Raw genomic sequence first — 12731 nt, 5'->3', positions numbered from 1 at the left:
TAGTGGGCTTCTATAGTTATTTCTATAGAATTTTCTATAGATTTTCTAAACAATTATGCTATAGACATTCTATAGTTTTTTTTTGATAGAATTCTATAGAATTTTTTTGTATGGGAAGGGCCGGTATAAAATCCTCATCTAGACAATTACACAAATCGGTAACGGATCATATGACGCAAGAAAATCACATACCAGACTGGGAGAATATCAATAGCCTACATAAAGAACAAGGGTGGCAAAAACGGAAAATTAAAGAATCAATATGTATTAGGAGAAATAACACTACAATGGAATAGAAACGAAGGTGCACATCGCCTCTCACACCTATATGATCAACTATAATTAAAGACGGCTGGAGCGGCCCGCTACCATCGAGCATCGGTGGAAACCCTTCATAGATTTTGACGAAACCTGTCGACTGATAGCCAGGCGAAACTGTCAACCACAAAAAAAAAAAAAAACAAGGAGTAATAATTGGTTTATCACAAGGAATTATACATATTTATTGCTATTTGAAACCAGATGAAACGATTTACCCATTTCGTAGGATTTATTTCAAATCTGTTAAAAAAATGATTCTGACCGAGATTTTGACAATCAAACAAACATATCTCATACTCGATCAACCGCAGTGTGCGAGATGCGAAGAGGGCGCACTTTATTGACTGTATAAAAAGTATACCTAAAAAAAAAAAAGTGAGAGCATTCCAGCGGATGCGATCTACAATTCTTCTAAATTTGCCTAGTAACAAAGAATTCGTCGAGAAAATAGTAAGCTCCTACGAGAAATTGTCTATTTGCGTAAAACTTAAATTTATGCCAATATTTTCCATTGTTTACAATAATTAGAGTATTGCATAATCCATTTTTTCTTTTTTTAGTGAAATTTTGCCGGGAATGGGGCTTTAAAATATCAATAATACTTTATCAGAGACATATCAGAGATTAAACATTCCCAAGCTAAACAATAACATATATAGGCCTATGACTTGACGATATTTTGTTCTCAATATCCTTGAATATGTTTTCGAATATTTCATAGATATTTATGCTCTTTACAATACCGTATCCGTTTTAAACAATTTTAGAATGTAATGTACGCATTAAAAGTTTCGCCTAAGCAGACCGCGCCAAGGCTCTGTCTCTAGCTGGGTCCGAACAGGTGCCTTTTAGCGCCCGAGGTCCGTCAATAACTGGTAACGGCGCTGGAAACGGTCATAAACCAAGTTTTGTTTCGAGTTTTCATAGGGATGCTTTGATTGTTTTGTAATAATACTTATGAAATATTTCTTTAGACCCAGAGATCTGACGACCCTCAAAAGTTCGTCCACGACCCCCCACCAAACATGGGTCGTGACCCATGGGTTGCCGACCGTAACTCTAAGATTTTGAATAATTAGGCGGGGGCGCCTACTGGTACCCTGGTCCACCTTTAGCACCACTTCACTGCGAATCCCCTTTTTGAGCAAACCCCCCTGAATAACCAAACCAACCCAACCCAACTTCCTTTAACAATACACTGTACCACCAAAAGGATTGAAATTGACATGCTAGAATGCTTAAATTCCTGAGGAATTTTCCCTGCCCCTCCACATTGTACCCCTTCTCCTGAACCGAACCATGGGCATATATTTATTTTTCTTTTCTCACCACAGAATAATCTATTAAAGTTTACATTTAAAAGAAAGGTTAATCTGCATTAACATCGGATCCGAACCGAAATTCGATTTTTTGGAATAATTTTTTGGAATAATAATATTTTTTTTGGAATAATATTTTTTGGAATAATAATATTTTTTGGAATAATTTTGGAATAATCTCATTGTTGAATAAAAAATGAACAACAATTTGGAAATATTTACTGCCTGCCCTGAACTTATTACACATAGGCCTAATAGAAATACATTATTATTAGCATATACGTTCATATATATATATATTACTAGCATATACGTTCATATATATATGTTCGTGAAATTCCATCCTCATTTCTATTGGAAATACCATTTCTATGCACAGATCAAAAGCATTATGACTGCAAATTGCGACCAATAATTTCTCCTATAATAGCTGCATCTCTCATTTCCCGGTTGAAGTGAAGCCATTGAAGCCATGTTGGGTTGTGAAGGCCAAAACATCACAAATGCGTCATTACAGCGAACAGCTTTTATACTGGCGTGACGACTTCCAACAAAGGCGACATCACTCACACTTTACTTCACAAACAGGCGCGTTGGGTCGGTTGGATGATTTGAAACTATTTCGGAAAATGTCGTAACAGACGACCCATCATTCTTTGAAACTTGTAAAGCTTTGATTCTGTTAAGGGGACTTGAAAGCAACCTTAACTTGGACCTTTCTCCATGCTTGGGCATGCATTGGCTTGAAATTTATATTAAGCTTATCACTAAACACGCATGCGCTGTACAACATTTTAGCATAAATGGATACACAAATATTTAAAGTAGAGAAACGCGTTTGCTAGATTATTCTTGGTTAACAGTTTCACTATGATCAAGCACTAGAATTGCTCAAATATAGAAGGGAACATTTGTCATTTAAATTTGCCATGGGTATTTTACCTGATGCTAGGAAAACCCCTATGGAAGAGCACTTCGAAAGTCTAAGTTTTTTGTTTCTGTAGAAATACAAGACACATACATTCTTGCATAACCGCGCTCTGCCGCTTAAGAAAAATAAAGTATTGTCAATTTCGCATTTTTCCAGCTTCGCATTTTATTAAAAACTTATAAATGAAGATAACATTTATAAGCATTTTATTTTAAGTTATATCAATTTTTAACACATTAATAACCATTTCTCTGTTGTTTGTACTGTTCTGATATCTTTTTCAAAAACTACTAATACTATTATATTTTTTTAGAATTGTATTTTTAATATTCTAGGTACTGTATGTATATTTTTATGTATATTCATATAACATACTTATATTATCCATGATTTTACCTGAACTTAAATATATTTTAATTGTATTATGATATGATGTAATAGACAGGGTCAATTTTATAAAAATATGACTTCCGAATTAAGGCAAATTGTGTTAATCTATGGCATACCAAGATGGCCACCAAAGTTAATTGTATTATTTCGTCTTCGTTGTGTCTTGTGTCCTATTTCTCTTCATTTGAAACATTTCGAAAGTGTTATTATTATTTTTATTTTAATTCTTGTTGTTATTATTATTATCATTATTATTATCATTATCATTATCATTATCATTATCATTATCATTATTATTATTATTATTATTATTATTATTAACCTTTATTATTTATTTTTCTGTTGGTACGGTACTACACTTTTAAAGTGTTTATTGCTGTCACCAGACATAAATGCTTTGCCTGTCTACTGTACGGTTTTAATTTGTATCATTACTATTTTATGCATTAGGCCTATGTGAATAAATTGAATTGAATTGATATCGCAAATCATAGTATTGACTCAAAAACCTTCTGTTCTGTTTGGCATGTTATGGGGTTTATCCAAAATTATTCCCTCCCCCACCCCATTCAACATACTAACGGGGTTCTAATGGTTCATAGTAAATGAAAACATCCCCCTGGGCCTCTACTCGGGTCCATCGGGAATTCCCATGATTCGCCAGCAAGACAAAACGATATTGCATGAGTGACCCCCAAGAAGCCAAACAGTAGTTAATTAAAGTATTTCTGTTTTAATTGTATATACTGTAGCTAGCAATATATAAAGGAGCGTTATAAGAATTCGTTATAATAAATTACAACGATTTAGAAATTTAGTGTGTTGTGTATAAATTTAATATTAAAACTCGTCAGCTATTTTGGCGGCTATCTTAGATTTGGAGGCTTTCCGTTTATTTTTGAGCTTGGCATGGCCTACATCAGATTTAAGTTCAGCACTCCTCAAAAACCTTAAAAAGCTTGTATGCCATAAATTAACACAATTTGCCTTCAGCACCTTAAATAGACACATTTTTATCAAATTCTGCATAGTCTATAAATTTACAAAGAGTAAAATGAATAAACACGAATTTGAATGGCCTCACAGACACAAAGCGCATTATAGTATTTACCAAGGTTATGTGTCTTTCAGTCCACAAAGGTAGCTATGCTTGACTGAAAGTCCGAACTGCAGAATCAAATTCAGTAAAGAAGTGGGATATGCTTGAACGATTTAAATCAGGAGATTAACGAACATACCTTTTCGTTTCATTGATCTTTAACAATCTCCTTGCTGAATACAATGAATGCATTTATAAAGAAACTTAATCCTAGTTGAAAAAGTACCGTTCAACCCAGATTTCTCACAATACAGATAAATTCAATCCCACCGAAACCGAATTTGTGTTTTTTTTTCTTTAGCCCAATAACACAAATTCCATCACGCCGTATGTCGGTAATGTATTGTCCACCCTCTCTCATATGTTCATAGTTTAGATGAACTATTCTTGATGAATCTCTCGCATTCTTTTTGTTTCATCCTTTTGTAAATCATTTTTTTTTTATATTCGCAACTTTTGGCGAATCATTAAGTATATTAATACTACGGCAATTACACAATTTTATTTTACCTGTGTGGAGAATTGATCTAATAACTTGTTCTTATATTTCTGCCGATTCTCTAATAATTTTACAATCTTAATCAAATTTTAGAACACACTTTTAGACACTATTTAATTTAATCACTTTCCATGTATAATTAAGTATTGTATTCATTTGTACTTGTTTTATTAATTTTATCTTTCAATGATATTTAATTTTTGTTTTAATCAGAACAATATGGTAGATCATTATATAAGTATGCTTTGTCAATTTTATTACTGTACATTTACTTTCAAATAAATATGTTGAATAATAATAATAATAATAATAATAATAATAATAATAATAATAATAATAATAATAATAATCTTTTTCTGTTGATTGTTTTTCAAATTGGCGCGGTATAAATACTGATTAATACTAATTTTATTTGCTGGTGTATGTGGTCAGTTAAATTTTAGAGTAAGTACTTCAATACACTTTTGTAAGGACAATTTTTATATTTCCCCTCATTTCCCCTCTTCTAGGGTGGGTGGGGAAAAGAAAAAGAATGGAGTTCGTTCCATTCGGCATGACCAATAACAAACCGCTTCTTACGACCTGCTGCAAAGCCTATTAATCTAGCCGCCCCACAGCGTAAGTACATCGGCTACGTCGGCCTAACATCAGACGCTAATATAATAGGATCCATTGAAATTCTCATAGGCCTACAAGGCTTATACCATATAACATGATTGCATTCATATAGGGATACTACTCAAGCCGCTACTTCCTAAATAAGACCACTACTCTAGTGTTCTGAGAAACCTGTGATATAAAAATACAAATCGTGTCTTACCTAAATTACGGTAACTGAGGTAGTAGTTTTACTTCACTTTTCAGTACGTGTAACCAGCAATACAAATGAAATCCGTGTATAAGGTCTACAAGTAAAATGGTTATTAGGCCTATTGTTATAGAAGATTCGGTCAGTGAGTGCATGTGGATATTGCAACGCTTGGACAGAAAAATACAATTGTTTATTTAGACTTGCACTTACTAACAAGCCTGTAGATGTTTATGTTTAAAATAAACACAATTATTATCTGCTATGTATTAACTGACGAATTTGCTATAAAAAGATAGGCCTACACTTTATCAATGACATACGAAGCCCCTAAATGGGCATGGTTAGAACTATTTCGAGGGAACGTAATATATTTCGTTCGAACGAAATATTATTTCGAGGGAACAAAATAATCCTCGAAATATTATTTCGTTCCCTCGATGTAATATTTCGTTCCCTCGAAATAATATTTCGTTCCATCGAAATCATATTTCGTTCCCTCGAAAAAAGTATTTGGCTGCGATTGTATCATTCGGTGGCGACTACAGCATACCGCATAGCCTATATATGCAGTATAACACCTCCTCTGGACACTCCTATTAAGAGGACACTTTTCCGTCCAACGAGGAAAAATATCTTTTAACACTACGGCCAACCCTTATTTTTCACGGAAAATAAATATAACAAATATCCATGTATTTTTCCTCACTTCAAGAATCTTTTGCCTACAAGTGGAGTAGCCCCTACGTAAGAAAAAACATTGAAAGGATCTATAGAATTGCGCTATATAATTTTTTTCTTATTATGCATATTTTTATGCATTCTCATTGAGTTTATTTTAACCATATAATGCCGCGATATTGATATAATAGTGAAAACATTTTATATACAGTTTTATCTCTATTATTTTTGTAATTGATAATTGAATGCGATAATGACATAATAATGAAAAAGTTTTATATATAGTTTTATCTCTATTATTTTTGTAATTGAGAATTGAATAGAATTTAATATTTTTCGATAAATCTATTAATAAATTATGTAGTTGTAGTTAGGTAGAATAATTGAACTGTATTGTTTTTGTAATTGATAATTTAATAGAATGTAATATTTTTCGATAAACCTGTTAATGAAGTGCTAAAAATATAATTTTGTTGTTAGTTTGAATTAGATGTTTGAATGAATTGTAAATAATTAATTAAATATATACCTATAATAATTACTGTATATGTATTGTATTATTTTAAAAACCCTAAAATTTATATTTTAGCGTTTATTATTACTACTTTTCTTTAATTATTTTTCCATGTATAATTTCGTTTTGATAACATCATGCCGTTTACAAAATGTAAACTCCGGGAATTTACGATACTGAACAGACATGGGGTAAATTTAAATCCAGATTTGTTGAATTTGCAGACAGACCTGCCCCACATACTATTTCTATACCATCCGCCAGGAGATATATGTTTCCAGTCGTGTAGGTGTGGGTGTGTGTGTGTGTGTGTCACGTTTCGGTGTTTTCGTGACTACACAAACATAACTGCAAATTACTGAGAGTGTTAGGTATAACTAATAAACTAATCAACTGATATGAATGAAACTTTCGTGAAAGCTTACCGGTAACTTTTAAGATCGCCACTTTTTGTTATTTTAACTAATTGTTAACTAACTAAAGATTAGTCACCTGTAAAAAGGTCAGATTTTATTGGCTCTCGCTCAAGGATTTTGGAAAACCACAACAATATAGAAAATGGTCTGATTATTTTGGGTCACCTCTTTTAACTACAATCTCAAGGTCAATATGAAAAAGGTGATGTTGGTGATAGTCCAGGCTGATATTCAGGGCCCTCTTAAATACATGAAATAATGTGTATCAGTAAAGTCTCATTACGAGTGAAAATGTGTTGTATAGTCGTAAGTAAAATATCATGTGCTGTCACAGCATCTGTGCCCAGGACACTGGGATTGGAAGGCAAGCATCTTATCCGCCAAGCTTCATCTCAACTCCATAAAAATAAAAATAAAAACAACAACAGCAACATTTATTATTAATACACCGGCTAAGAACACTCAGTTCCCCAGGGGAGTATTGCATAATGTTGTAACAGCTAATCAGCGCATTTAACAACCCAACTAGGTACCGGTACCTTATACTCTTGGGTGGAGAGAAGGAATTCGAGAGAAGAATGCAGATTAAGTGCAATGCTTCAGGACACCCGAGAAATGACCAGCGAGAGCGAGGGGTTGAACCCTCGACCGCTTCAAATCAAAAAGCAAAAACGAAAAATCTGGCGCTACTATACATCTAAACTGTTTGCCATTATCAAGAGTACCCTTACAAAAATGTCCTATAGGATCCTATAAGAGAAAATCCTATAGGAATCTTATAGATTTTTCGTCACATTTATAGGATCCTATAGGATTATTTCAATAGATATCCTTTGGGAATCCTATAGGAATCCTATAGGAATCATATAGGAGTCGTATAAGTATCCTATAGGAATTTTAATATGTTTCCTAGGGTTCATAGAGAGCGATTTTATTGTTTAGAATGGCTCAAAAATATACTTTTAGACCACAATATTAGGAATAGGCAATCATAATTACCTTCGATTGGATTTAAAAAACCAATATTTTTAGAAGTTGTTTGGCGCAGTGGGAACGGTTGTATTTCCTAACCTAGAGGTAATAAATACCTGTCTCTTATACACATCTAGATGTGTATAAGAGACAGTTTAACAACCCAACTAGGTACCGGTACCTTATACTCTTGGGTGGAGAGAAGGAATTCGAGAGAAGAATGCAGATTAAGTGCAATGCTTCAGGACACCCGAGAAATGACCAGTGAGAGCGAGGAGTTGAACCCTCGACCGCTTCAAATCAAAAAGCAAAAACGAAAAATCTGGCGCTACTGTACATCTAAACTGTTTGCCATTATCAAGAGTAAGAAATAAAACATATCAAAAATGATTGCAGCTGCTGCGCTTCTGCCTTAAACCAAGATCGAAATAAATGGCTAGATAAAATAAATGCCTAACAATAATATATTTCATTTCATTTATAATGACCAAAACAGAATAAAAATAAAAAAACAAGAAGAGCTTAAGCAAAAATTCACTATACCTCAGAGGAGTCAACCGTCCCTCGTTTAAATTCAGATAAATCACATACAAGAACTAAAACAAAAGACTTAATCCTAATCCTAAACCTTTAACCTTTAATTATAAATAAAAATATAAATTAAATAAAAAAAATCATTATAAAATCCTACAATACGTACAACAGCAATAAAAATAAACTGTAGCATTATTATTAAATTAACATTATTGGTAATAGGGGCCTATAAACGAAAATCAAAATATAATGGTTAAACGAAATAAACTCACGATTATATATTTTTGGACGAAAATTTTTGATCACACCAAATCCTCGTCGGCATCCGCTTGTTATGACAGCTGCCCAACGTTTGGAATCTTGAATTCAGCAAGTTGTTGTAACCTGAAACGCGAATGCGATTCTATTGTTTTCTAGTTTGTGAGCTTACGTCGTTCATTATTATGCTATAAGGTTAACAGAGGTAATAATAACATCTATTAGGCCTTGTGTGTATGGTATTGACCTTTAAAATTATTGAGGTATTCTTAAGCTGAGATGTATTTGTTGTCTGTTTATATATATATTTATATATATATATAATGTAAAAATAATGAAACCAATGAAATTTAGGACAGAGGAGCCAACGGGTCTCACCATTCTTCTAAATGTCTTACAATTAGTGGCATATTTTGAGTTCCTATTATGCCCATTAAAATATCGTAAAAAATAATTTTACAATAACACGAGTTTGAACGAGGACTTCACGCTACAAAAGCAACACATGTGAGAATTCATTTTTAAATTACGTCAGTACAGTACAGTGAAATGAGCAGCAGAGTATAGGTAAGTGGAACGTACCACTTCAGTGATTGCGGTTGATGAAAATGAGTATACTGTATTATGTTTACTAAATAATGGAATAAAAATATTATAACTGACCATGTTTACCACTAAAATAAGTCAATACGGGACGAATAAGGAATGTCTACATTCATCACATTTTAACATGTGTTGTATAATACATTTGTTACCATATTCTTCACCAGTGTGACTATCTTACCTGCTTTAATATAGACAAAAATATTATTGGCTATTGTTCTTCTTTATTTAAAAGGTAATTTGACTTTCTTTACAAAGGTCTTTATAAAATTATAGAGACGTAGCAGTATTCAATATTATGCTTTATAATATTCTATTACATATGGCAATAAATCTCGCCAAGAACGTACCGTAACACACTGTAACCTTGCTGTAACTGCAATATTACGGAAATATTATCACTAGGTCTGAGATCTCAACTGCGGCTGCGGTTAGCAATGATCTATCCATACACAAGGTAATTGCGGGAAGATTACCGCAATATATTCCCGTAACGTAGCTCTGTTTGAAAGTGGCTTAAGATTACAGTATTTCTTAAGTACTGGTAAATGCTTACCTTAGTAAAATTTAAGAGGCTATAAGTTGAACTCCTAAGGTGCATGTTGTTTTTTAATGTATTCACCGCTCTCACTGACAACAACTATCTATAATTTACATCGATATCAACATTAATAAATACGGTACTGATTGAATATAATATTGAGTATTTTTGCTTCATGTTTTTTTCTGTACCGAGACCCTTAACAACAGGCGTCCCAGGGTACAACTTTTTCTGGTGGGTTCATAGAGAGCGATTTTATTGTTTAGAATGGCTCAAAAATATACTTTTAGACCACAATATTAGGAATAGGCAATCATAATTACCTTCGATTGGATTTAAAAAACCAATATTTTTAGAAGTTGTTTGGCGCAGTGGGAACGGTTGTATTTCCTAACCTAGAGGTAATAAATACTGATTGAATATGATATTGAGTATTTTTGCTTCATGTTCTTTTTCAGAACATGTTGGACTTAAAATAATGTTATCACAGTTTTTGTACTTGAATATTTCTTTTTTAATTATGAATGTATCTAAAAACATTTTTTTTTCTGTATTTTACACAGGTAAATGATGACGTTGGTAAGTATTGGTTTGTGACTTCTTAGCTCTACAATGGCAAAACTTGAATATGAAGTTGATGGTCGTGTCACATTATCAGCAATTGCGAATGGATTTTGAAATCTTGGAGGAAAAATTCCTCCATGGTGAAGCAATGAAAAAATACTCAGTAGCATTGATTTAAAGTTAATGAAGACAACGAGCGAACCCACTCATTAGTTTTTATGAGAAATGTTTTTTTTTCGACAAAGACGCTATTACAGTTGACAAAGAATTCAATCTTTTTGTTACTGTTTATAACAAGCGCGTATCAGAATATCACCCTATATTTGCAAGAACAACAACAATTAGCGTCTGCTTTAGGTGTAAAGTTAATGAGATATTTAAAATTTTAAATGAATTTCTGAAGTTTTCCATTTTTTTGGAAGACACTATATCTTATGAACAAACTAAAATACAAATCAATGATATAGTTAAAGTTTAACCATTATATTTGATTAGTACGAAAGCCCATTAGTGCCAATAAAGTATATGTTCATTAATCCGTAATAACGAATTACTAATTCGTAATTACGGATTACTAATCCGTAATAACGAAATAACTAATTCGTTATTACGGATTACGAATTAGTTAATTCGTTATTACGGATTACTAATTCGTAACGAATTAGTAATCCGTAATAAAGAATTAACTAATTCGTTATTACGAATTAGTAATCCGTAATAACGAATTAACTAATTCGTTATTACGGATTATATTCAGCTGAAAATCGCGACCTCGTTGAACACTAGCCTGGGTGCAGTAGGAAATTAGCGGGAAAAAAGTAAAGGAAAATTTATTTTTGGTTTTTCTGAATCAATATATCATATAGTGTCTCAGAAAAAAAAAATCCCCATTCTTAGAGCTTGGGAAATTATTTTTATAGCACTTTGAAATTTTGACATAAAATATCCTATTTTGGATTAATTAAGATGGGGTAGGGGAAATAAATGTATGTTTTTAGTCACTTTTACATATGCTATGTATATCAAATGTAACAAGAACTTGGCTAAATAGTTGTAATAATAATAATAATAATAATGTGAAGCACTTAGAGGCCTTGCTGGCTTTCAGCGCTATAGTCTAACATATTATTAAATTATATAAACGCAGCAAGCCAAGATGATACGGAATCTAGAAAGTCTGTATGTTTACCATATTTGGGACAGCTTTCACATCGTATTCTACAACAAACCGATATTAAAGTTTTTCATAGTGCACCCTACAAACTATCGTGGACTCTTCAAACACACAAGGATAAGCCACCAGGACAGAGCCAGCCAGGAGTTTATCGGATTCCATGCGAATGCGGATAAGTTTACATCCGTAACAGACTCAAGAAACACGAAGGCCATGTCAGGACTTGATAGTCACTGTACTATCTTGGTATTCCAGACGGATAGAAGCTATAGAAATTCACAAACACGACACAGTACATTAAAATATCGGATTTGTCATCAGCGATATTTGGTTGTACATGTTTAATCGGATCTATACCAATGCAACACATTTTCCCTACACACTGGAAACCATGCCATTGTTTTTGGCTTTCCTTTCACCAAGCTGGAACAGTGCCACTGACTTGGCTTTCTAGCCGAATTCGATCCAACTCGGCCACAAGTCAACTCGGCCACAAGTTAACTCGGCCACAAGTCAACTCGGCCACAAGTTAACTCGGCCACAAAAAGTTTGGCTACAGTCAACTCGGCCACAAGTTAACTCGGCCAAAGTCAACTCGGCCACAAGTTAACTCGGCCACAAAAAGTTTGGCTACAGTCAACTCGGCCACAAGTCAATTCGGCCACAAGTCATCTCGGCCACAAGTCAACTCGGCCACAAGTCATTTACTGGTACTACATTGTACTAATTGTTATTATTATTGCAGTTGTTATTGTTGTCATTGTTGTTATTATTATTGTTGTTTTTATTACCGTTAGTTTTAATATTAATTATTAGTCCTAGCATTAACATTATATATTGTTCAAATTTTTGCTGATATTATTATTATTATTACAGCACCATATAAATAATAAATAAGTTTTGATTTTTTATTATTATTATTATTATTATTATTATTATTTATTAGTCTTAGTTTATTTTAATAATAGTAATTTAAAAAGTTATTGTTATTGGGGACATGTTTATTGGTATTTTTCTCATATTATTATTATTATTATTATTGTTGTTGTTGTTGTCACCTTTATTATCGATATTATTACCCTATTATTACTAAGTAGGCCTAGTATT

At 32.8% G+C, this 12731-nt stretch overlaps 1 protein-coding gene across 2 annotated transcripts in view; it reads right to left on the bottom strand.

Annotated features, from left to right (window-relative positions):
• The window catches only part of LOC117117615, a 31024-nt gene extending 22115 nt beyond the window's left edge, over positions 1-8909 (bottom strand). The window contains exons 1-2 of one of the 2 annotated variants that reach the window (XM_033261980.1): positions 8757-8887; positions 5380-5464 (exon numbers count right to left, since the gene is read on the bottom strand). The gene's annotated coding sequence lies outside the window, so the exon portion shown is untranslated. Of the gene's footprint in view, positions 1-5379; positions 5465-8756 lie in introns of both variants that reach the window. The other variant, XM_033261981.1, reaches the window with a different exon arrangement.
• Between the last annotated feature and the right edge of the window lie 3822 nt (positions 8910-12731).

Source organism: Anneissia japonica, unplaced genomic scaffold (assembly GCF_011630105.1).
Source record: "Anneissia japonica isolate Jap-2015-1 unplaced genomic scaffold, ASM1163010v1 scaffold3334_len1275209_cov185, whole genome shotgun sequence".
NCBI classification, from domain to species: domain Eukaryota; kingdom Metazoa; phylum Echinodermata; class Crinoidea; order Comatulida; family Comatulidae; genus Anneissia; species Anneissia japonica.
This window is presented reverse-complemented; position numbering and strand designations above follow the sequence as displayed.